The following is a 23,269-nucleotide window of genomic DNA, read 5'->3' as shown; positions in this document are numbered from 1 at the left end:
AAGTATTTGCGTTAACTTATTAAATACCATTATTTTCAGTGTGGCATACAGGTCTCTTTGGCAGATTATAGTCTGGCAGTTTACATGAGACTTCATTAGCTGAATAAGAAAAACCAAATTAATGGCACTAGTGTGCAGAGATGAGTTACATGACTAGTTTGCAGATAGATTTCATAAGTTGGGCAGTTAGCTCTACCTTGTCTAAATACATTCACAATTATGCTATTAATTATTTAAACAGAAAAGTAATTCTTAAGGATTGTAAAAAAAAAAAAGTTGTTTATCATGTAAATGTGCTGAATACTGTAGTTATTTCATGCACTTAGATTTTAACGGGCAACTTTTCTCCAAATTGGGAAAAACAGTTTTTTGGCAAACTGGTTTACCAGCCAAAACTGATTTACCAGTTTATAAACTACAGCAGAATTAAAAAAATATACTATAAAAGAAAAATGATGAATGACAGTCCTGTAACAAAAACAGCATTCAATACAGAGATATGCTGAGGTAGATATTAAGCCTGAAGTTCTAGATGGGTTTATTTATGTCTTTCAAGCTCAGTGATCAGTACCTTTAGTTACCCATATATATAAATTTGTATATAGCAAAGGTAGAAAAAGTCATTAACAATTATGTGAGTAAACATAAATTTGTTGAAACTAATTTACTAAGAGGGAGTGATAAACTAAGCATGATGTAGAAGCATATTTATATGAGGGAAATGGTAAAGCATGGTGGTAGACAGTATGTCCTACTCGTTAATATATGTTTTAATAGCTATTATTACTTTTTATATTTCTCAATTAATGCAATCAGAGGAGCCTTATACCCATATGGGGCTTTTTCAACTCCGACCACCTTGATCCTGTTGGGGTCCCAAACACAGTCCTCCTCTAATCCACTTTTCACCATGCCACAATGTTTAGGTACCCAAGCAGTATCATACCCGGCATCATGCCATGTTTTCTGCATTGGATGTCCTTGGTGATCTATCTTTATCACCTTGCCTACATTCACTCTCAGCTTTAAAATGACCTGGTTGAGTTTATTACCCAGAGGGTAATTCCCTGCCTTCTCTATATTCCTGCTAACATAGACCCCTTCTCCTAACATATTACCAGATGATGCTGATCTTTTAAAACCATTCGGAATGATCTGAGTGGCTGCTTCCAATGTAGTGCCGTGGTACATAATGTAGATTTTGCAGTCCTTTGGCTGATCATCACTAAGAAGAAGAATTTCAAAAAAGTCCGGTAAAGTCTCCTCTCTCCAAATATCTTCTGAATATTCAGTTACAAAGGCCATTCTCCTATGAAAAAAAAAAATTATATATATATATATATTTTCCATTATAGTTTAACGCATCTCAGACTACAATGTTTATCTTTGCATAGTCCACAGTTTTAGAGATTTGTCCCTGGAAATCTTCAGCCTTAGAAATGTTCCTATTTTTCATTACTGATCAACTGAACAATCATTTTTGTTTTATGTCTCCTAGATGAAATGCTAACAATATGTTGAATAGGATTATTTCAGATGCAAAAAATTGTCGAAGTCAAATAATTGGATGTAGTCGTTTCAAATTAATATCCATTAATTTGGTTGCCTTTGTCTGAAAATATGCGAATAGCACGCTACAGCGTGGAAGGGTGTAGTTAACCACAACACGTGCAAACACTTCTACACACATTTACACTTACACATTCACTTGTAAATAGTTCCCCTTAAAATAGTTCCAACAGTCGTTTATAATCAGATTTAATAGAGTAATAGTTAAATATAATAATGTTAAAAGCACATTATTGAGATCTAAGGTTCAGGATACAGGAAACGTATCATTCTAATCCCCTATTTATCCCCAGACATCCGTTTCTATCGGCTAAGATATCGCACCTTGCGTATGCTAGTAATGGATGATAGGGAATTAATGATCAGAATAGTATTGTGTGTGTAATGCAAATAGACCAGTTTGAACCAGCTTTTCGGTGGGGAGATACGTATGCAGTTGTTGGAGAGTTGACCCCCACCCTTGGAGGGCATCGTTTGAACTGACCTATGACCTGCATTAAACCGGACTGTCCTGAAGCCTGAACCAATGGAAACATACCAAGTCATCTCTACTGTTTTCAGTGTAACACCAACTGTATATAAACTGGGCTCTGGGACTATCAAACAGTCTTCTTCACCACAGACTTCAGGATTGAATGACTGTATGCTGGATCCAGAGCGCCTGCGTATGTAATCGGTTGTACTTATTTTATTAATTGTTACTCTTTTGCTTCTTGCTATTAAATCACTTGTGAGTTGGAGTCACAGTGTTCGAAGTGGACAATTTTCATTGAATAGCGACTAGATGAACATAGCAAAATATACTACAATAAATAACCATGGCATAATGGAGATTGTAGTGCTCCATGGTTTGAGAGAGTGTTGTGCACACCATTATTGATTGCATAAACAGTACATGGACAAAATTATGTACACATCTGAACATCACATCCATATGTGCGTGTTTAACATCTCGTTCCAAAACTATGGACACTAAAATTGAGTTGGTTTCTCCTTTGCTGTAGTAACAGCCTCCACTCATATGGGAAGGTTTTCCACTAGATTTTCGAACATGGCTGTTGGGATTCCCATCCATTTTGTCACAAGAGCATTAGTGAGTTTGTGCACAGATGTTGGGCGATAAGGCCTGGCATAAGATAAGTCTGTGTTCCAATTTATCTGAAAGGTATTCTAGTAGGTTTAGGTCACGGCTCTGTGCAGGTCAGTCTATTCTTCCACACAATTCGGGAAAGCATTTTTTTGATAGACCTTGCTTTGTTTTTAAGGATATGCAAGTATTGTTCTTGTTCATCGTGTTAAATAGATTAATTCAATGATTCATAAGATAGAATTCATTTTAGTTATATCCATTATTAACGTAAGTGGCAATGTCAGCTCTGCTCAGGAACTGCTTCATTAGGTTGGCGGGATCATAATAAATTTGAGTGAGGAAGATATATTGCCAACAGGGGTACTTTTCAGCAGTAGAGGGACAGCCTTTGTGCAGCTCCTACACTGACAGCATATATGAAATTGCCAAGATACAGCTATGGCAGCAAGATACAGTGCTGCATGGAGGAAGCTAAGTGGCGGGGAAGGGCCAATTAATATTGGGAGGGTGGGAATGGGTTTTTAATGTAATGTGAATGAGAGCATGAGCAACTAATTTAATGGTAGGGTGAGGGGTAATCCTTTATTGGCGGGTGGGAGCTATTTTTAAATTTTTTGATGAGGCCTATTTGACAGTGGGGATTATTTAATTTAATATTGGGGTTATGGTGGGGCCTATTAATGTAAAATGGGGGTAATGGGACTATTAATTTAATGTTGTGGTGGTTTAGGGTCTATCAATTGAACTTGGGTCTGAGTTTGGGGAGGAGGGCCAGTTATTAAACAATAATTATTTAAATCCTCGGCTGGTTGGGAGAAAATAGGTGTATTTATTAAATGTGGATACTATTAATTTATTATAGGGACAGGTAGAGCGAAAATAGGTTTATGTAATAAATGTGAATGCTATTAATTAAATGTTGGGGCTGACTGAGGGAATATAGGTCTGTGTTTTAAATGTTAATTCTATTAATTTATTATCGGTGCTGGTTGCTGGGAGGCGGCCTAATTTTTAAATGAGGATGTTTTTTATTTAATGACCAGGCTAACTATATTTTTTTCCAATTGCCAAAACATTCCAGGATCCAGCCAAATAGCAGCTGATCTTAGGGCACCAGCAACATCAGGTAGTGAAAACTGCAAGAACAGATATCAGAAAATCGGCCAAATGTCTTGGCTCTGGCGGGGCAGTCCTGATTTTGTGTGACTGTCCTAATCACAGTCTGGCTGCAGGGGCAGTTGGAATATATAATGCTCTGCTTGTGAAGGGGGAACTACATGCCCCTAACAGAAGTGCACGCAGCCTAAAGGGACCCAGTGCTACTAGAACCTAGCATCACTAGGTGCAGGTGCTCAAACTTTTGGTCTGGCTCTTCCCCCCCCCCTCCCCCTCCTAGAGTACTTGGCCCGATACTTATCTCAACGATAGAAACTCTATTACTGCTGCAATTTATTATTAAAATACTCAGCTGCTGGCGGGAGCGGTAAGGCTGGGAGCTTCACTTACTGATTCTCTTATTGATTTCTTAAATAATATTTGTGCTAAACTTGTGTGAAATGAGTGAAAGATTTAAGTTGCATAGGGTTCTATTTATTAATATATGTGTTATGACTTGTATTGAATCTGGCCTGCAGTACCTCTGTTGTACTCAGACCATTCTCCTATCCTGCAGTAGTTAATCTTATTAATACCATGGAAGCAAATCATCTGTTTCTGGCCTTTAAAATGCTGCTTTTTGCTGCAGTTTGTGCAGTTCATCAATTGTCCTTGCTGCTGCTGGTTGTATATGAAACCAATTGATTGAGTCTACCCTGCTCTTTGGTATTGACACCTGTTTGTCCCTACTTTTCTGCACCACTTCTTGTGACCCAGACCCTTGGCTCCGATTTGACCTTACTCTTGCCTACTCCCTGGTACTTTCATGTATCTGCCGACTTATGACTTTCAGGCTTCAGTGCTTACTAGCTTACCTGGACTTCTGTGCTACCTGTACCTACAGACTATCGCTATTTCCAGATTTCCAGCTACAAGCTTCCCAGCTTTCCTGGATCTCTGTGCTACCTGTACTTTCAGAATATCGCTATCATCTGGTATCCAGCTACAAGCTACCCAGCTTACCTGGATCTCCGTGCTACCTGTGCCTGCAGACTATTGCTAGTAAGTGGTAAACATGTTACCCTGTGCTGCAGTTCATCCTTTGTATCTTGCAACCTGCTGGTGCTCTGGACTAAGTTTTACCATTCACTGCATCTGTACTTTATTGTGTCATCCATATATACCTGCTATTTCTGCTCTTTGAAACCTGCAATTCCTATAAACAGAGTAGCTGTTTACAGTTGTCTGCACCAATTGGCTTCCTGTGTATCTCTGCTATAATAAAGACACTTTGGGGGGTATTCAATTAGGTTTTCAGTCCGCAGTAATGTGTTACCGTGAAAAGTTCACAGTATTGATGGTAATACGGTACCGCAATAACGCCGATTTTGCTTCGCAACCATATGGGGTGTGCATGAAAATCCATGCCATTGCGGTACCTTGGATTGCCTTCGCGGCCCGTTTTGGTGAGCTACCACAGACCAGAAACCTAATTGAATATGCCCCTTTGTCTTTTCTAAACACTATTGTCTCTCCCTGGAGTTTATACTAGGAATCTTAATATGGTGATTAGGCTGGTTTTCTATCGCTGCTCATCGTGGCCATAGAAATCCACATATCACCATAATCTATTATTAAAATCTCACCATGCTCTGCATGAGAGGTTTTACCTTCGAGACCTGGTGAATCTTAATGCTGATGGATGCCACTGCTGGTGATGGTATTGCTAATGCTGGCGGTGATCCTTTGATGTATAGGATGAAAATGTATTTCCAGGGAAAATACCCGGTTTCACTGGAGATAGGACTTTTCACCCTATAATAAATAGACTTCATGTTGAGTAATGTTTTAATGCATTTTAGCAAAGGTGTGTGTTAGAAATGTCTTCTGCATCTTGGAAAAGGGTGAAGAGGTATGATTTTTTTTTTTTTTTTTTTGAGACAGTAGTAAATAATTTCTAGCTTTTAGTTATTTACTCTGAATTGATATGAAATGCATGTTTTTGAGAACATAAATATGTGTTTAACCATTTGCCATAACAGTACTGATGTTCTCATTAGAGATGCACGCAGACCCCCATGTTTTGGGTTTGGTGTTGGTTTTGGTTTTAACACCATCATTGTGTTTTGGCCAAAAATCTTCATTTGTTTTGGTTTTGGATCTCATTAAAAATTGTGAAAATCAGGTAAGTTCATGTAATTTTGAGATGTTTTTGTTCCTGCATTAGTATTTATATCATTCATATTCATTTACAGTCACTTACAGTTTATTTTCTAAATTTTCACTAATATTGGCCAAAGGCTGCAGCGAGCTGACTGGCTGATATAAGCGACAAAGCAGCGGCACATATACATGACAGTATAATAAACATAGTGGCACAGCAGTGGTAGATAGAATAAGCAGTTTAATAAAGTAAAGGACAGCTTTTAAAAATACAGGCAGAGCACAGGTGGACCTAGCTCAAAAGTGAAATGGTTTGAGAGACAGTGAGCGTGAGCAGCACACCCCTAAAATAATAATTTTTTTGATTCTAAAACCCAAGTGTTTGACTGTAATTGTGCAATTGTGTGAGGGAAAGGATCACATCTATACTAGTAACTTATGACTTTGCTCTACTGTCTCTTTCTAAGACACTGGGGATCTAAACTACAATAAAGCTAAACTAAGAACATGTAATATTACTGCATGTGTGTGTTCCAGTGAGCACATAAATCTGTGAATTAGCAGCTCCACCATTTTGTGAGTGACAGCAAACTTAATCCATGATAGTGCTGAATCTGCAGCTAACCACAGGATGTGATGCCATGTCATGGCTGTATTGCACATATGTGTGTTAGGGTATTTAGACTGTAAGCCCCAATGGGGCAGAGACTGATGTGAATGAGTTCTCTGTGCAGCGCTGCGGAATCAGTGTCACTATATAAATAAATGGTTATGTATATATGTATATATGTATATATATATATATATATATATATATATATATATATATATATATATATATATTGGATTGGTTAGGGTGTTATTTCAGGTTGAAAAACTGTGATTAAAAAAATATATATTTTTTTGGGGGCTTAATAGTAGATAAGTCTGTGATACTGCCCCTCACACAATTGCTTTCAGGTTGAAGCACTTTGATTTTAAAGGCAAGAAATATATTTTTTTGGGGGGAGGTGCTGCAGCAGAACATAACAATGGGAGATTGCACAGTGTATCTATTATTATATTGTTCATTATTAAAGTATAAAGCTACTAATATAGTAGAATTGTGCAGGCCCCGTTGAACATACAAAGCATTAATAATGGCAAGCACTCAGATTCATGTTAAACCAATCCTAAACTAAGCTTGCTTTTTAAAAAGAAAAGTCTGAGGAATTTCAGCTTTAACACATAGATAATCAAACCATTACTGACATGTTGCTTACATTCTTTTATTTTATCAAAATATGTCAGTCTTTTATCTGTTCTATTTCTTCAACCATATTTTTTCATTCTCATACTCCTGACACCACTGATGAAAGCACAATAATAATTGTTGAGACTGCATTTTGTCATTAATTTTGAATGGACCCCAGGCTTACATCTAATTGAGAGGAGTGTGAGAAAGCTGCTCTAATTTACTATCTGCATATAGATCCCCTGTGGTCTATAAATTAACTACATGTGTTAATGAACTTAATTGATAGAACTTAGTTATCATTAACCGTTTTAACAGCACTTAACAGTAGTTGATTCATAGGGTATGTGTGCGAATAGCCGATTTTCTTGTGACCCAGTAAATTAGGGGCATGTCGATCTGATTGGCTACTCAGTGACATTCCATTAATTTGCGCCACTGCTCCACTAGGGTTATAATAATTTTCTCCTAATTTGGTTATTATTGGATTACTACAGAACGGAATAAAAGATACATTATGAATGAATGTTATGGAGAAATAGTACCTATGATTTGGGATCTCTGCAATGTGACTGACAATGTGGACTGTTCTATATAGCCAACAATGAAATCTGTTAAGTTGTTGGCAATAGCATCTCTTCAATGTGGCTGGGCACGCGACCCGTGCAATGTGGCTGGGCACGCGACCCGTGCAATGTGGCTGACTATGGGATATGAGCTTATATGACTAGCAATGCAGTTGGAAATGTGATCATTTCATTAATTAAACATAATTGAATAATACAGTTTATTTAATTTTATATATATATATATATATTCAATATAGCTTTAATTATTGTTAGTGTTTTTTCTGATACTCCATACTTTTTCAGTTGATATCAGTAGAGGATGTCTAGTCTCATACTAAACCTCATCACTGACATCAGTGTCATTTCTAACAGTTTCAGAACGCAGGATCTAATCAAAATACTAAAAGTGCATCATAACAAACAATATAGAAATTAATTGCAGCATTTTCTTTATAACATAACTTGATAATAGTTTTCCTTTTAAGATACACGAAGGGTCATTTAGAAAGCAGCAAAAGCTCAGCCTTTACCTGTTTGTTCGTGTATGTATGTCAAGATGACGGTGACAGCAGGTTCCCTCATTCTGAAGTGAGGGACTGTGGGTATTAGGGTATTCTCTGCTGAATGTGCAAGAAAGTCTTACTATGCTCCACTTGCAAAAGATTATGTTATATGGGACAAGATTGCGCATTTAGAGGGCATTTCCAATTTAGCGGTTGCAGGGTCACAATTTTTCTTTTTATACCTGCAAAATTACCTAATTTTTTAAAAGTTCAGAGGTGGCAGAGACCACCTGTTGTATTACACTTTCCGTGGGATGCACCAAGCAGACAAAATTTACTTGGGAATGTATGTGATGTGACACCTTGCTGCCATTAATATGTGTTTAGAACATAAATGAGGTTCCAATGAGCATTTTTGGGAGAAAAATAGGAACATTGTACTTAACCAAGGATATAGCTAATAAATAAGTACTATTTTGGCTTTATATTCCTGCAAGTAAACAGTTATCAATTTACTTGCAGGGATATAATGTATGTATTTTATATATGTACTGTTTTCCCTACTGTATGGCGCTGCTGAGTACTGTGGCACCTTACAAATCTACAATAATAATAATAATAATATAATATAATGGAAGTTAATGCCAGTTATATAATTATAGAGAAATTATTTCACTTTTTGATTATTTTATTTGGTGCATTGATTGATTGATTAATTAATAGCTGTTGTAATGTGATAAGTCATAACTAATGTGCACCACTCAAGGTCAGAGCTTCTGGTTTTTGACACTCTGCCGTTCACTTCTGTATTCTATTCTCTGAAATATAGATACAAGTGTAACTTCATTATCATTCTCCTTGGACCTCATTTTCATGGGATAAAAATGTTCCACAACAAGTGATAGTACGAAGGGACATTTGTACTCTTTACGTCTTGCACAATTCCATCTTGGCTGCCCTTCCTGCAAATGGCCGCACTTAGCACTTAACAAAAGTGAAATTTGGGCGTGCAGTTATGTATGTGATTGGTAGAGAATTAGGCAATACTACACAAAGAACAAGCACTGGCGTCTGCACCTTTGCAACTACATAAATGACTCTAATTTTTTTGAGGCCCGTAATGAGAACATAGATTCATTGCAAAAAATAGCTGCCATCACTGAGTATTGAAAGCAAATTTTACATACGATCATTCCAGTTAGGCTGCATAAATTGCGATTATTAAGACTAGAGTGCACAGTTCATAATATGTCGCTTTGGGTCGTTCTAAGGAACATATTTATATTAAATAAAAGTTAGACAAATAAAGAAGCACATCTGATAAGTCAGAATAGTACTCTAAAATTAGTTACATAAACAGACAGCAAAACTAGTAAACATTAACCTCATATAAGATTATTAATGACTCCAAATCCTATCAATACTAAATGTAAAAATATGCAGATGTAGGTGACTATACTGATATTACCGTGCCTAATTACAGAGGCTAGCGGGGCTGGGGGGCAGGGGGCATCTGCTCCTGGGCCGGTCTCATAATGGGTTACCTTGGGCTGGGTGACTGAGCTACCTGCATTTTTTCCCCTTTAAAATGTTCCTAATAGGCTGCTGAGTTGTGTCCCGCCCCCACCAGGCTAAATTTGCCAGTCTTCCCCTGCAAATACCTGTGGTTCAGTAAATTCTCTTGTAAACATTGTCTATCTTTTCATTTGTTTTGTGTAAATCATATTAAGTACATATAAACAAATAGTGCTTGAAGAGAAAGTGATATGTTTATATTTGCCCAGGAAACTTGGGAAGGTAACCTGCCAAAACCCCCCCCCCCCCCCCCCCAAGTACACACACACGTACACACACGTACACGCACGCACATACAACTTCTGTATAGTGGGGATGTGCAAAAATTGGGCTTCCACAGAGCAGGACTCAATATGCAAAGTCCTTAGTACTTACATTGAGGGATGGCTGCATTGTAAAATAAATAAAATAGAAAAGAATACTTCCAAAAGTAGAAATTTCATTTAAAACATAAAATACAATATGACTCACCAGGCTTGATTCATTAAGGAAAGTAAAGCAAAAAAATTAGTAACTTTGCACCTTGGCAAAAACATGTTGCATTGGAGGGAGGTAAATTTAAAATGTATGGACAGGTTTATAGTTTGGATAGGACATGTCCTAGATCAACTTTAAAATTCAGTATGAAAATAAACCTATCAAGTATTTGTGTGCTACGTGAAAAAACCGCCACTATTTAACTTATGTGCAAAATAGTAAATTAATTTGCACCCCTTGCATTGTAACATGATTTTGTCTAGGATCAAATTTACTCCTTTTTTTGCTTTGCTCTTCTTAATGAATCAGGCCCAGTATGTTTAATGTATCATTCACATAAATATATAAAAATACAGTGTATAACTTGCATTTTAGGTCTAGTGGTTCAATAAAATAACAAAGCTAAGCAGTGTTATTTAGCAATATTTAAAATTTCACCACACTGTCCACTTAATACAAGTAATTCTAAATATAGCTACACAAAATTACTGTGTATTGCCGCCTTTGTCACATTAACATAACTGTTATATTAGGGAATGAATGTCAAATTATCATTAAACTTAAACAACAGATTTGAAGGTTACTGTACCTCGGATTGTGGGGGAAGATCAATTTATCACCAATTCAATTTTCACTTTCGCAATATCCTTTCTTAGACCACAGGCTAAAACACATAATTAACAAAGTGTAGTTCAAGAAAGATGGTCAGAGAAACATTGCTGTGCTTGCACACAAAAGCCTTGGAGAATACATGCCAATGAGACTCCAGTTGGACATCCTATCTTATAGAAAATGAATATAAAGGTTCACTGTATATTATGGAGTATAATATTAACAAGATTGTTTATAATGCTTATTATAAAAAAGATAATGAAGTGTCTGTATAAACAAACATAAGCAAGGATCCTTGACGTGTCCGCTATCTTATCTGTCAGTGAGATGACACATCTGTAGCTGTAAGTCAGGTTGTACATAGTTACAATATGAATAAGAACAGTTTGCACTGACATATATTTTAGCTCATAATCTCAGCACTTACTCCATCTGTTTAACTCTATATAGCAGTCGGTGTAAGGGGTGAGATGCTGTTACATGAACACTGAATTATTCCTGATAGGTTAAATTAATATAGTAATAACTCATACATGTGTCTTATGGTGGTTGTGGCTCATCGTAGGACCTACTAAAATTCAGGTACTTTCTTGTTCTGGTGCTAAGAGACTGGTTATTCATAACTACACTGTGGCTGGAAATAGGTTAGGTGCAATATGGTCTATAAAACTGAATAAGTATAGGGTTACCATATAAGTTACCTACACTTTGTTCACAGCTGCTGTATGTCTGCAGTTTTTAATATACAGATAAGTAGCATATATGTGATCTAATTGCAGTGCAGCTATGTATTAAGTGTATTTCAAATGTGCCCTAGATTTGTTCAATGTGTGCACAATGAGTTATGTGCAATGGGTTTTATGCAATGTAACCTACTGTGGAGAAATTGTGCCACTGAATTGTGATCTGTGCAATGTGTCATATAGCTACTAAAGCAGCGGTTCCCAAACTGTGCTCCCAGGGGTGCCGCGGCGCTGTCACTGGGGTGCCGCGGGCCAGCCATAAAAAAAAGAGAGAGCACATAAACTTACCAATCCGCCGGGCGCCGGGACCCAGCAGCCTCCTCTCTCCCGCAGCTGTCACTGAATATCAACGTCAGTGACAGCTGCGGGAGAGAGGAGGCTGCTGGGTCCCGGCGCCCGGCGGATTGGTAAGTTTATGTGCTCTTTCTTTTTTTTATGGCTGGGAGAAGCAGAGGAGGGCAGAGGACAGGGGGGCAGCAGAGGGGGGCAGCGGGCAGCAGCGTGACAGAGGGGGGCAGCAGCGTGACAGAGGGGGGCAGCAGCGTGACAGAGGGGGGCAGCGTGCTTGGATGCAGAGGGGGCAGAGTGCCTGGATGCAGAGGGGGCAGAGTGCCTGGATGCAGAGGGAGCAGAGTGCCTGGATGCAGAGGGGGCAGAGTGCCTGGATGCAGAGGGGGACAGCGTGACAGAGGAGGGGGACAGCGTGACAGGTACAGCGTGACAGAGGGCAGAGGAGGGGGACAGCGTGACAGGTACAGCGTGGCAGAGGAGGGGTACAGCGTGACAGGTACAGCGTGACAGAGGGCAGAGGAGGGGTACAGCATGACAGAGGGCAGAGGATGGGTACAGCGTGACAGGTACAGCGTGACAGAGGGCAGAGGAGGAGGACAGCGTGACAGGTACAGCGTGACAGAGGGCAGAGGAGGAGGACAGCGTGACAGAGGGCAGAGGAGGAAGACAGCGTGACAGAGGGCAGAGGAGGAGGACAGCGTGACAGAGGGCAGAGGAGGAGGACAGCGTGACACAGGGCAGAGGAGGAGGACAGCGTGACAGAGGGCAGAGGAGGAGGACAGCGTGACAGAGGAGGAGGACAGCGTGACAGAGGGCAGTGAGAGGGGACAGCGTGAGAGATGGCAGAGGGGGCAGCATCAGAGGGGGCAGTGAGAGGGGACAGCGTGAGAGATGGCAGAGGGGGCAGCATCGGAGGGGGCAGAGTGAGAGGGGGCAGAGTGACTGGATGCAGAGGGGGCAGTGTGTCTGGATGTAGAGGGGGCATTTTTGCATACAACTAAATAAGTATTTCTATCCTGACCTAAATACTTATTACATTTTTTTGACCCAACTACTTCTAAAACAGGACTGCTCAGTAATTATTTTGGAGGGGTGCCTTGAAAAAATTTGGAGACTCTAAGGGTGCCGTGAACTGCAAAAGTTTGGGAACCACTGTACTAAAGAAATCTGTGATGTTGTTGGCCGTGGCATCCTTGCAATGAGGCTGGGCATGAGATCTCCCCAATGTGCTTGGATATGAGATCTGTTCAATGTGGTTGGTATCAGGAGAGGAAGTCTAGTCTCATATTAATCCACATCACTGACATCAGAATCAGTTGTGACAGATTCACAACAGTGCAGGTTCTAACCAAAATACTGAAAATCCATCATAACAAGCAATGTATAAAGTACACTACTGAACCTATCAGATAAGCTCATTATTATTATATTTTGGTACGAGTTCACTTGGCACTAAAACATATACTTCATATATTGAATTGATCTTCACTATGTGTGGTGCTTTTTCTCTTTATTTTTGATAACTTGATGATAGTTTTACTTTTAGTTTACGTGAAGGATCATTTATAAAATAGCAAAAGGGCAACCCCATAGCGTAAATGTCATTTTACTCCTGTTTATTCAGGTAAGTACATCTAGATGGCAGTGACAGGGGTGGTGTAAATTTACCCTCCATTTACAGGGAGAGGCTGTGGGAATCAGGACATTCTTTGTTGAAGATATAATAAAGTGCCTTACTATGTCCCAAAATGCAAAAAAAATGACATTTCGTGTTGTGGCACTAGATATGCATCTGAGCTTCAAGATGACATTTCCAATTCAACAATCTCAGCGGCACCTTTGTTTTTACACATGCAAAATTACCTGATTTTTACAAAGGTTCAGAGGCGGCAGAGACCACAGGGTAAATGTATCAAGCTGAGAGTTTTCCGGCGAGTTTGAAAAACCAATCAGATTCTAGCTTTCATTTATTTAGTGCACTCTACAAAATGAAAGCTAGAATCTGATTGGTTGCTATAGGCAACATCTCCACTTTTCAAACCCGCCAGAAAATTCTCAGCTTGATAAATTTGTCCCCACATGTTACTTTGTACTTTCAGTGGGACGCGCCAAGCAACTATAATTTACTTGGTTAAATTGTCTTATGCACACATTTACCAATGTGGTAAAACCATTAAAATGTACAAATAGGTCACATGAAATAAAATGGCAGCTGCTGTTATTTTGCATTTGTTTACAAAATAAATGAGATTCCAGTATTTTGATGTAAAATTGGAAAGTTGTGTTTGATTAAAGGGATGATTATTATTATTATTATTATTATTATTATTATTAACATTTATAGGGCGTCACAAGGTGTCCGTAGCGCCGTACAGAGACAAACAATATCACAGTATGAGGTGAGACAGCACGGCACAATTAACAATAAGCACAGTAACTCAGGAAGCTCAACGCACAGCTAGAGAGAGGGGCAGGGGGGGAAGAGGGAAGATCCGCATACGCCTGAGCCCAAAGGGAAGGGCGCAGATGACAGGAAGAGACTCAGAGGGAAATAGAGAAAAGCGAGAGGGATCGGAGGGCAGAAGGTCCTCAAGGAGGAGGGCTAAGTAGCTAGAGAGCAGAGTTAGAAGTGGTAAAAACAGGAGGAGAGATGGCCCTGCTCAAAGGAGTGTACAATCTAAGGGGAGGGGTAGACAGACAGAGAGACACAGGGGTGAGAGGGAGAGAAGGGGGGGAACAGAGGCTGAATCAGGGAAGGGGGGAGAGGCAGAAGATAAGGTAGGTAGTTAAGTGGGAAACTGGATTACTTTTAGAAAAAGGTGGGTTTTTAAGCCCGTTTGAAACTGGACAGATTGGGGGATGTTCTGATGGAGAGAGGGAGAAGTTCCAGCAGAGGCGGCAGGGGATACACGCGTAAGATGAGGTAATCAGACAACTATCATTGGCAGATTGCAGATGGCGGGATGGAGCATGAATAGAGATGAGGTTGGAGATGTAGGGAACAACGGAGTTGGCGACGGCCTTGTATGTGAGTGTGAGGAGCTTGAACAGTATTCTTTAGGGGAACAGGAGCCAGTGGAGGGCTTGGTAGAGGGGGGAGACAGAAGAGGAGTGGCGAGAAAGGAAGATGAGCCTAGCGGCTGCGTTAAGTACAGATTGAAGGGGAGCGAGATGAGAGTGGGGGAGGCCAGTAAGGAGAAGGTTGCAGTAGTCCAAGATTTGGTGGCATCTTGGGAAAGGAAGGGCTGAATGCTTACCATGTAGCGTAGCAGGATGCGGCAGGATTTAGCAAGAGAGAGAATGTGAGGGGCAAAGGAGAGAGATGAGTTGAGGATGACAGAGGCAGCGAAGTTGGGGGACAGGGAGATAGAGGCATTGTCGACAGTGAGAGAGAGGACAGGAGGGGAGGAGGTTTGAGGGGGAGGAAAGACAATGAGTTCGGTTTTAGCAAGATTTTTTCATGTAACACACAAATATCAACTTTAAATTTCAGTGTACAAATAAGCTATCAAGTATTTGTGTGCTACATGAAAAAACAGTCAATATTTAACTTATGTACAAAACAGAAAACTAGTTTGCACCCCTTACATTGTACCATGGTTTTGTCCAGGAGACTGAAATAAGATACCTCTTCATTTAATATCCTTAATGAATCAGGCCCCAGATTTGGAGATTACTGTGCCTGGGTTTATGAGGGAAGATGAAGTGTAGTTTAATAATAACAGTGTTTATAATGTTGTTACATAAGGATTATTAAATGTCGTTAGCACCTTAATAAGCATCAGCAATGAACCTTCAGCTGTCTTATCAGTCAGTGATATGACACAACTGCAATTGTCGATCAGGTTGTACCTAGTTACAACAGGAATAAGAACACTTTGTACTGCCATATATATTAGCCTCAGAAACTCAGCACTTATGCCCTCTGTTTGTACATAGCAGTCAATGTAAGGGGCGAGATGCAGTTACTCCAGCACTGACACACTCTGTGACCTCTGCCTTATTTTATAGATCAAATCAGTATAGTAAATACATTACGCCCTAACATCCACCTTCCCCTCCAGCCTTCACATTGTTATTCTTTTGGGTTTGATGTTTACAATTTTGAGAATCTCTGGTGGATGTTTTTTAAAATCTTTCCTTTGTTGCTGGTGTCCTAGTGCAGCATTGTACATTCTTCATTTTCAACTCACTGTGCCTCAAACCTAACACACATTTTATAATGTATCCTGATCACCAAAAGGTTAATACACACGGCACTAGTTTGTATGCGTAAGTTCTGTCTGTGCAAATTCTTACTCAACAAGTTTTACTCACTGTCAGTAGAATGATTTCCCTGAGCTCAGATTACCCATAGCATGTACTTACCAGGTGACGACGGATATGAAGTGAAGCTGAATTCCAGATGCTTCTGTCTTAGAATTTTTCAGACAAGTTTCAGTTTCACTTCTTACACCTCTGTGGTAACTTTTTATAGCAGGAATTTTTGTTCAGAAAGAAACACAGGAAATGACAAAGCATGCTGGGGCATGTAGTTTCACAACCTGTTGAGTGCCACAGGTTGTCCAGGCCTGTAGTATAGCCCGGCTAGTCATGATGTTTGCTTTGTTTGCTTTTAGTAGCCCACTTTCTCATAGTACTTAATGGGCTTGATTGAAGTCTGAATGCAAGTACTGTATTATAAAAGAGAACGAAACTGGAGCATAATTCCAACCATATTCAAATTGACTTGAATCTCAAGATACCTTTCGATTTGAATCTGGGTGTAAGTACTTTCCGTACATAGACAGACAGAATAGACTGTAGTATATGCACAAGCGTATGTGTAATATAATGTCACATCTGAGCAGATAAAAAAAAAATCTATAAAATTAATAACTGTCAACAGTAATCATTGCGTTTTTATAGTCGATCTTACTTCCATACACATGTACTGTGCTAACTAGCAACGCACACACGTGTACCTTTTTAAAAAAATACTATGTTTCAGTCATCACTATCAGTCGGCACTTACACCTACCCTGTAGCTGTTGCAAATAATATGGCGGGAACCCAGCATTCTTACGATAAACCTAGGACTTGAATCGGCCTTTTCTACATCGGCACACACTTACTGTACATTGCCTAGGTTAGTCCGCCTCTTCCCTTCCCCATTTCAACCTACAAGTTGTAGGTGTCACGCCTGAGGATCTGTCTATACCTAGTCTGAGTTGTGTCTCTGGAGCTGGACTGGTGACCATGTGGACAAAGCTGGGTGGCCTGATAATGTTCTTCGGCATGTAGTGAATGGACTGGTGCCGATGGTAATTACACTAGCAGAGGAGAGCAAACAGGAACTGGATTGCTGGACCGGACTGGAACCGGAATGCTGTAACCAGATTGTTGGAAGAGGATTGCTGTAACCAGAATTCTGGAAGAGGATTGTTGAAACAGGACTATAACCGGAATGCTGTAATGTTAATTCCATTAAAGTTTATTTGTGGTATGAAGTACATTAGAGGAAATTGGAGGAAGAATACCACAAATACAGTTTCAGCACAAACGGAGGTTAATTGGCTGCTATTAAATTGACCTTATTCTCTCTCGGTCTGTGTGTGTGTGTATGTTAGGGGATTTAGATTGTAAGCTCCAATGGGGCAGGGACTGATGTGAGTGAGTTCTCTGTACAGCGCTGTGGAATTAGTGGCGCTATATAAATAAATAGATCATGATGATGATGATGATGAATAACTCAAACACAGTTTAAGCACAAATGAAGATGAAATATATATATATATTTAATGGACACTTTAGCCTCAAGAGGTTTGAATAGTGATTTTGAAATCAGATGGTTTTTGCGATTTTATTCTTCTGATACAATGTGTTGTGAAAATAAGAAAGACATTATAATGTATTGTGATATATATAACCACGTTTATATGTCAAAATTTTAAATTTAATCCAATGCCTATATTTTGGGGAATGATTTTGAATCAAAATATATAAAGTGTTTAGGATTATATCCTTGTAATATTTGAATAAGGATACATCACAAATGTAACAGTTTCCATAGGTGTTTTAGTATTTAGTCTTTTCTGAATGATATATAGGTGGGTATTATCACTCATATTATTACGAATCCTGAGCTTATTAGGTGGTGTAATGAATGCACTTGGTGTAAATCGGACTGTCAGTAATGATCCATAATATTACCCTTTTTTTAAGTATGGATATTATTATTTAATGTTAATGTTAAAATGTGCTGCTATATAAAAATGAGGAATGAAAAGCTCTCAATCATTTTTACCAATTGATGCGCATTCCTAATTACTACTTTTACAGCTGTGATGATTTGTAATGTTTCAATATGATATATAAGAGCAATGCAATTGTGAAAATTTCAAGCTAATTGGTAGTAAATAATCTGTACCATTTTTTTTATTGCGGATCCCTTATTATTTTAAATTGAGACCGATTGTTATGGTTGGTAATGTGTATTTAAAGTAGAGATGCTCACTGACCCCCGTGTTTTGGTTTTGGTTTTGGATCTGGATTTCCGTCGTATTTTGGTTTTGCGAAAATGGCATTGCGTGTTTTGGTTTAGGTTTTGTTTGGTTTTGTTTTGCTATTTTGGTTAAAAATCAATGTTTTTGGGCATAAAATAACCAAATTTAGTGTTCCACCTGTTTCTTGGATAAGTAATGTAATTGTAAAGCTAATAAATTATCCAAAAAACAATTCAATTCCTGGTAGGCCTTCATTAATTCTACACACAAACCAAATTATCTTCCTCTCCATCTATGCATATTGGCAATGCAGCCATCGTCTTTGGATATATATTAGACCCAACACTTATAGTTAAATTTGTAAAGAAATAGACAAAGGCAGTTTGGTTTCTGTCTCTATAGGCCCCCCCCCCAATTGTCGAAAAATACCCAAAAATTCAGCTGTTATAGACTGTACAATATTAATTGAAATGGACAAAGGCAGTTTGGGGACAGTCTGTGTATAAAGGATATATAAGGATAAATTGCCCAAACAGCAGCCTTTCAAGACGGTACGTGATATGGAAATGCCCCAAGTCCCTTTCCTCTTTGGGGGTAGATTGCACCCTACACTTAAATAGAAAGTTTTAAAAATATGTTATTGTCATCATCTTCAGCTTCATCCTCATCAGTGTGTACGTTATCATCACAGACTATCAATTCATTGCCACTTGAATCCGCCATTAGAGAAAAGTCAGTGCTTGGATGTCTTGGTTGGTGAGGGCCTTCCACGTGGAAGATGTAGTTCATTTTTATAAACATCACTTTCTCCACATTTTTGGGAAGTAACCTTCTACAGCGATCACTGACTAAGTTCCCGGCTGTGCTGAATACTCGTTCAGAGTACACACTGGAGGGTGGGCAGCTTAGGTATTGCAACTCAAGTTTGTACATGGGTTTCTAAATGGCCTGCTTTTCTTCCCAGTAAGGGAAGGGACTGTCTGACATTTCCATATCAATTACCTCTTGAAAATAATCCTCCACCATCCATTGCATGTTAATACTCATTAGTTATGGGTCACACATTTTTTTGAAAAATCCTTCAACCCAGCCCAGATGTAAAACTGTTCTGGTCTGCCCTCTGCGTCTTCCCTGCTTCTTTTTTGAAAATTAAATTTTTTACGAGCAGCAGCTGCTTGAGAAACTGAAGGAGGACACATCGTCAAGCCAAGGCCCAGTTCAGCGGACAACTTGCTAAACAATAGCTCCTTGCAAAAATTCACATCTCGTTCATTTTGAAGCTAGATTTACTAAGCTGCGGGTTTGGAAAAGTTGGGATGTTGCCTATAGCAACCTTTCAGATTCTAGCTGTCATTTTGTAGAAGGTACTAAATAAATGAAAGCTAGAATCTGATTGGTTGCTATAGGCAACATCCCCACTTTTTCAAACCTGCAGCTTAGTAAATCTAGCCCTAAATGTAGGTCTTAAACCTTGGATGAAGCACAGTGGCCAAAATGTACTCATCCGAGTTCAAGATCTTAATAACTCGAGGATCATTGTGAAGCGAATTAAGTACTTGATCGACAAGGCCAACATACTTTGCGGAATTGCTTGCTTTCATCTCCTCCTTCAGTTTCTCAAGCTGCTTTTCCAATAGTCTAATTAAAGGAATGACTTGGCTCAAACTAGCAGAATCTGTACTAACTTCACATGTCACAACTTCAAATGGTTTCAGCACCTTGCACAGCGCTGAAAGGATTCCCTACTGTGCAAGAGTGAAATACATCCCCCCTCCTTTACCAATGTCATGGCTTGTGCAATACGCTTGGATGGCTTTGCGCTGTTCCTCCATCCTCTGAAGCATGTACAGGGTGGAATACCACCTAGTTACCACCTCTTGCTGAAGTTGGCTGCAGGGCAAGTTAAACTGCTCTTGGAGCTGCTGCAATCTCCTACATGCTGTGGCAGAATGCCTGAAATGGCTTGAAATTTTACGGGCCACCAAAAGCATCTCCTGCACCTCATGGTTATTTTGTAGGAAGATCTGCACCACCAAGTTGATGGTGTGAGCAAAACCGGGAATGTGATGGAATTCACCCAGCTGTAATGCTCGCACTATATTGTTGGCGTTATCAGAAATGACATATCCTGGGGAGAGTCCGAGTGGTATAAGCCATGTATCAATCACATTTCTTAGTTTGCGTAACAAATTGTCAGCTGTATGCCTGTTAGTGAAGCCGGTGATACAAAGAGTGGCCTGCCTGTGACAAATGTTACGAAGTGGTGTACATGCTGCTGCTGTTCCTGCTGGTGAAGGTGAATGACCAACCCAGTGGGCTGTCAGTCATATAGTCTTTGGTATGACCACTTCCACTTGTCCACATATCTGTGGTTAAGTGGACAGTGGGCAGAATGGCATTTTTCAGCGCAATCTCTACATTTGTACACACTTTTTGGTATAGTTGTGGAATAGCTTTACGGGATAAATGGTGTCGCGATGGAATTCTGTAACGCGGACACAAAACCTCAATTAACTGTGAAAAACCAGCTGCGTTTATTGTGGATATTGGACGCAGATCTAACACTAACATGGCAGCCAAGGTGTCTGTGATTCGCTTGGTGACTGGGTGACTGCTGTCATATTTGCTTCCCCTAGCAAATGATTGTTTCACAGTTAATTGTTGAAATGTAGGACTGCTCTTTTTCTTGGCCTTCCTCTGGGCTGACGATTTACCCCCAGCAGCAGCAACAGCAGCAGCAGCAGTGGGGCTAATGCTTTCTTCAGAGGAATCGATTATAGTGCAGGAGTCATCCAGCCTTAATAAGTGGGATGCCGGGCTAACTCCGAGCGCTACTGAGGATATTGATGAGGATGGTGCAATGGGTGTATTTTGTAGCCGTCGGGATGTCGGTAACCGGAGGGTCCTAGCTGATGATGGAGTGCTTGTAATTTTTTTGGAATAACTTTCAGCTTTTCCCAACACTTTGCCATGAACTCTCGTTAAATGGCGTAACATAGACGAGGTTCCAAGATGGTTAAAGTTCCTCCCTCGACTGACTGTGGCTTGACATACACTATAAATGGCTATACAATTGTTGTGTGGATTTGGGTAGAAATAATTCCACACATTAGAAGTGGATTTTTTTTGTTTTATGGCCAGGCATGACAATGGCCTTTTTCTTGTCACGTGCCAGAACTGCTGCCACTGGTGCAGGACTTACACAAACAGCCTCATCCTCATCAACATCCTTATTAGTGCCCTTGTCGCCTACACAAATCTCCCCCTCATCCTCTTCTAATTCCAAAGTGGCATCCTCAATTTGTGTATCACCGGCTACACTCGGGCTGTTCAGGCACACATCAGCAAAACTGCTAAAAGGGCCCTTCTTTATGGGTACACTAACAGAATGCTCATGATTAGACATACCACTGGTGGATGGACTCTCCACAGGGATTGTTGTCATTTCTGATTCAGAGCATACATTATCTTCTAATGCCTTACTGTTTGCTTGTAGCTCGGCTTTGACGCGTAACAGTAGTTGTGCACCACTTTTAGACTCCAAATTACTTGGTCTTGCGTGATCACGAGTGACCGTACAAGAAGGAGGCTCGGTAACATTTTTGGATCTGCCACTAATAGAGAAAAGTGAATGCCTCATTCATTCTTTGACACTGCGTGTGTAGAAGGGCATGTTGGCAATTTTTTTTTTGGCACTTAACTTTTCCTCAGTTACACTTCTTTTTCGCTTCAACACAGAATTTTTTTTTTTATGGTGTGTGTTTTTTTCCCTGTTTTAAAGACTATGTACTTTTACAACGCCTTTCCCAGATGACGTACTGGGAACACTACCATCATGACAGGTGACAGAACCTGGTTGCTGAATCTGCTCATATGTGGACTGCTTTGAATCCATTTTAATGAGCCCAAAGCACTTGTAGTGCCAAAAATTGTCTTATATAGATACTGCTGACAAATATGATTTTTTTTGACAGCCAGAAAAATTAGTGTTAAACACTGGGGAATATGGGAGATGTCAAATCACTTGTAGTCCAAAAAAATTGAAAAATAAGTCTCTTCTATCCTCCTGTCTTGCTGCTCTAACAATTGCAAATAGAATTTGATTTAATAGTAGAATTGAATAGATTCCAAATGAAAGAATAATAGAAAGAATAAGGTGTACAATTATTGCTCTGTCAATGCGCTAATACAGCCTCTGACCTAACCCTGCTCTCTCGCTCTGTCAAATGGCGATGGATTGCCGTGGAGGCAGGTATTTATGCTTTTCAAATCTCGAGATAACCAAGCTCTGAAATACGAATACGTCACAATGACGTTTTGCCTCGATTTTGATTCCGAATGGGTGGGAGAGTACCGAGCCTGTCTCGGTACTCGGATAGGCGAAATTCGGATGGATTCGTATCTCGGGGAACCGAGCCCGCCCATCTCTAATTTAAAGATGTCAGAAATGACTCGATTAAAGTACGGGTTAAAAATAACACAGCACAGTACACACATGATTAACATTGGTGTTAATTAAAAGAATGTATTACCTGAAAGTTTAATACATTTTAAAGTTTTGTCTTGCCTGGAATGAAAAGCTGTCAATCATTTTCACTGATTGATGCAGATTGCTACCTTTATAGTTGAGATCATGTGTGGTGATGTGTAATGTTTGAATATGATATATAAGAGCGATGAAATTACGGGAATCTCAAGCTAAATGTAAATGATTTGTAGTGTATATATATGAAGCACTATATCTCCTTTTTTGTATGGGTAGAATTGCCCTGTTTGGCCATAGAAATTACTGTCAATTGAAAGCTCTGATTTATAAAACAACTGCGGATCCCTTATTTTAAATTGAGACTGATTGTGGCGGAT

At 39.6% G+C, this 23,269-nt stretch overlaps 1 long non-coding RNA gene across 1 annotated transcript; it reads right to left on the bottom strand.

The window, feature by feature from the left end:
- Positions 1-1,294: 1,294 nt before the first annotated feature.
- Positions 1,295-16,387, bottom strand: LOC142107567 (uncharacterized). The gene is made up of 3 exons (XR_012679977.1): positions 16,290-16,387; positions 10,865-10,939; positions 1,295-1,309 (listed from the first exon to the last, which is right to left on the bottom strand). It is a non-coding gene; the product is annotated as an uncharacterized LOC142107567 (long non-coding RNA).
- Positions 16,388-23,269: the final 6,882 nt, after the last annotated feature.

The sequence above is a fragment of the Mixophyes fleayi genome, chromosome 11 (assembly GCF_038048845.1).
Source record: "Mixophyes fleayi isolate aMixFle1 chromosome 11, aMixFle1.hap1, whole genome shotgun sequence".
Taxonomy (NCBI): domain Eukaryota; kingdom Metazoa; phylum Chordata; class Amphibia; order Anura; family Limnodynastidae; genus Mixophyes; species Mixophyes fleayi.
The sequence above is the reverse complement of the archived record's forward strand: the minus strand, read 5'-3'. Positions and strand labels throughout refer to the sequence as shown.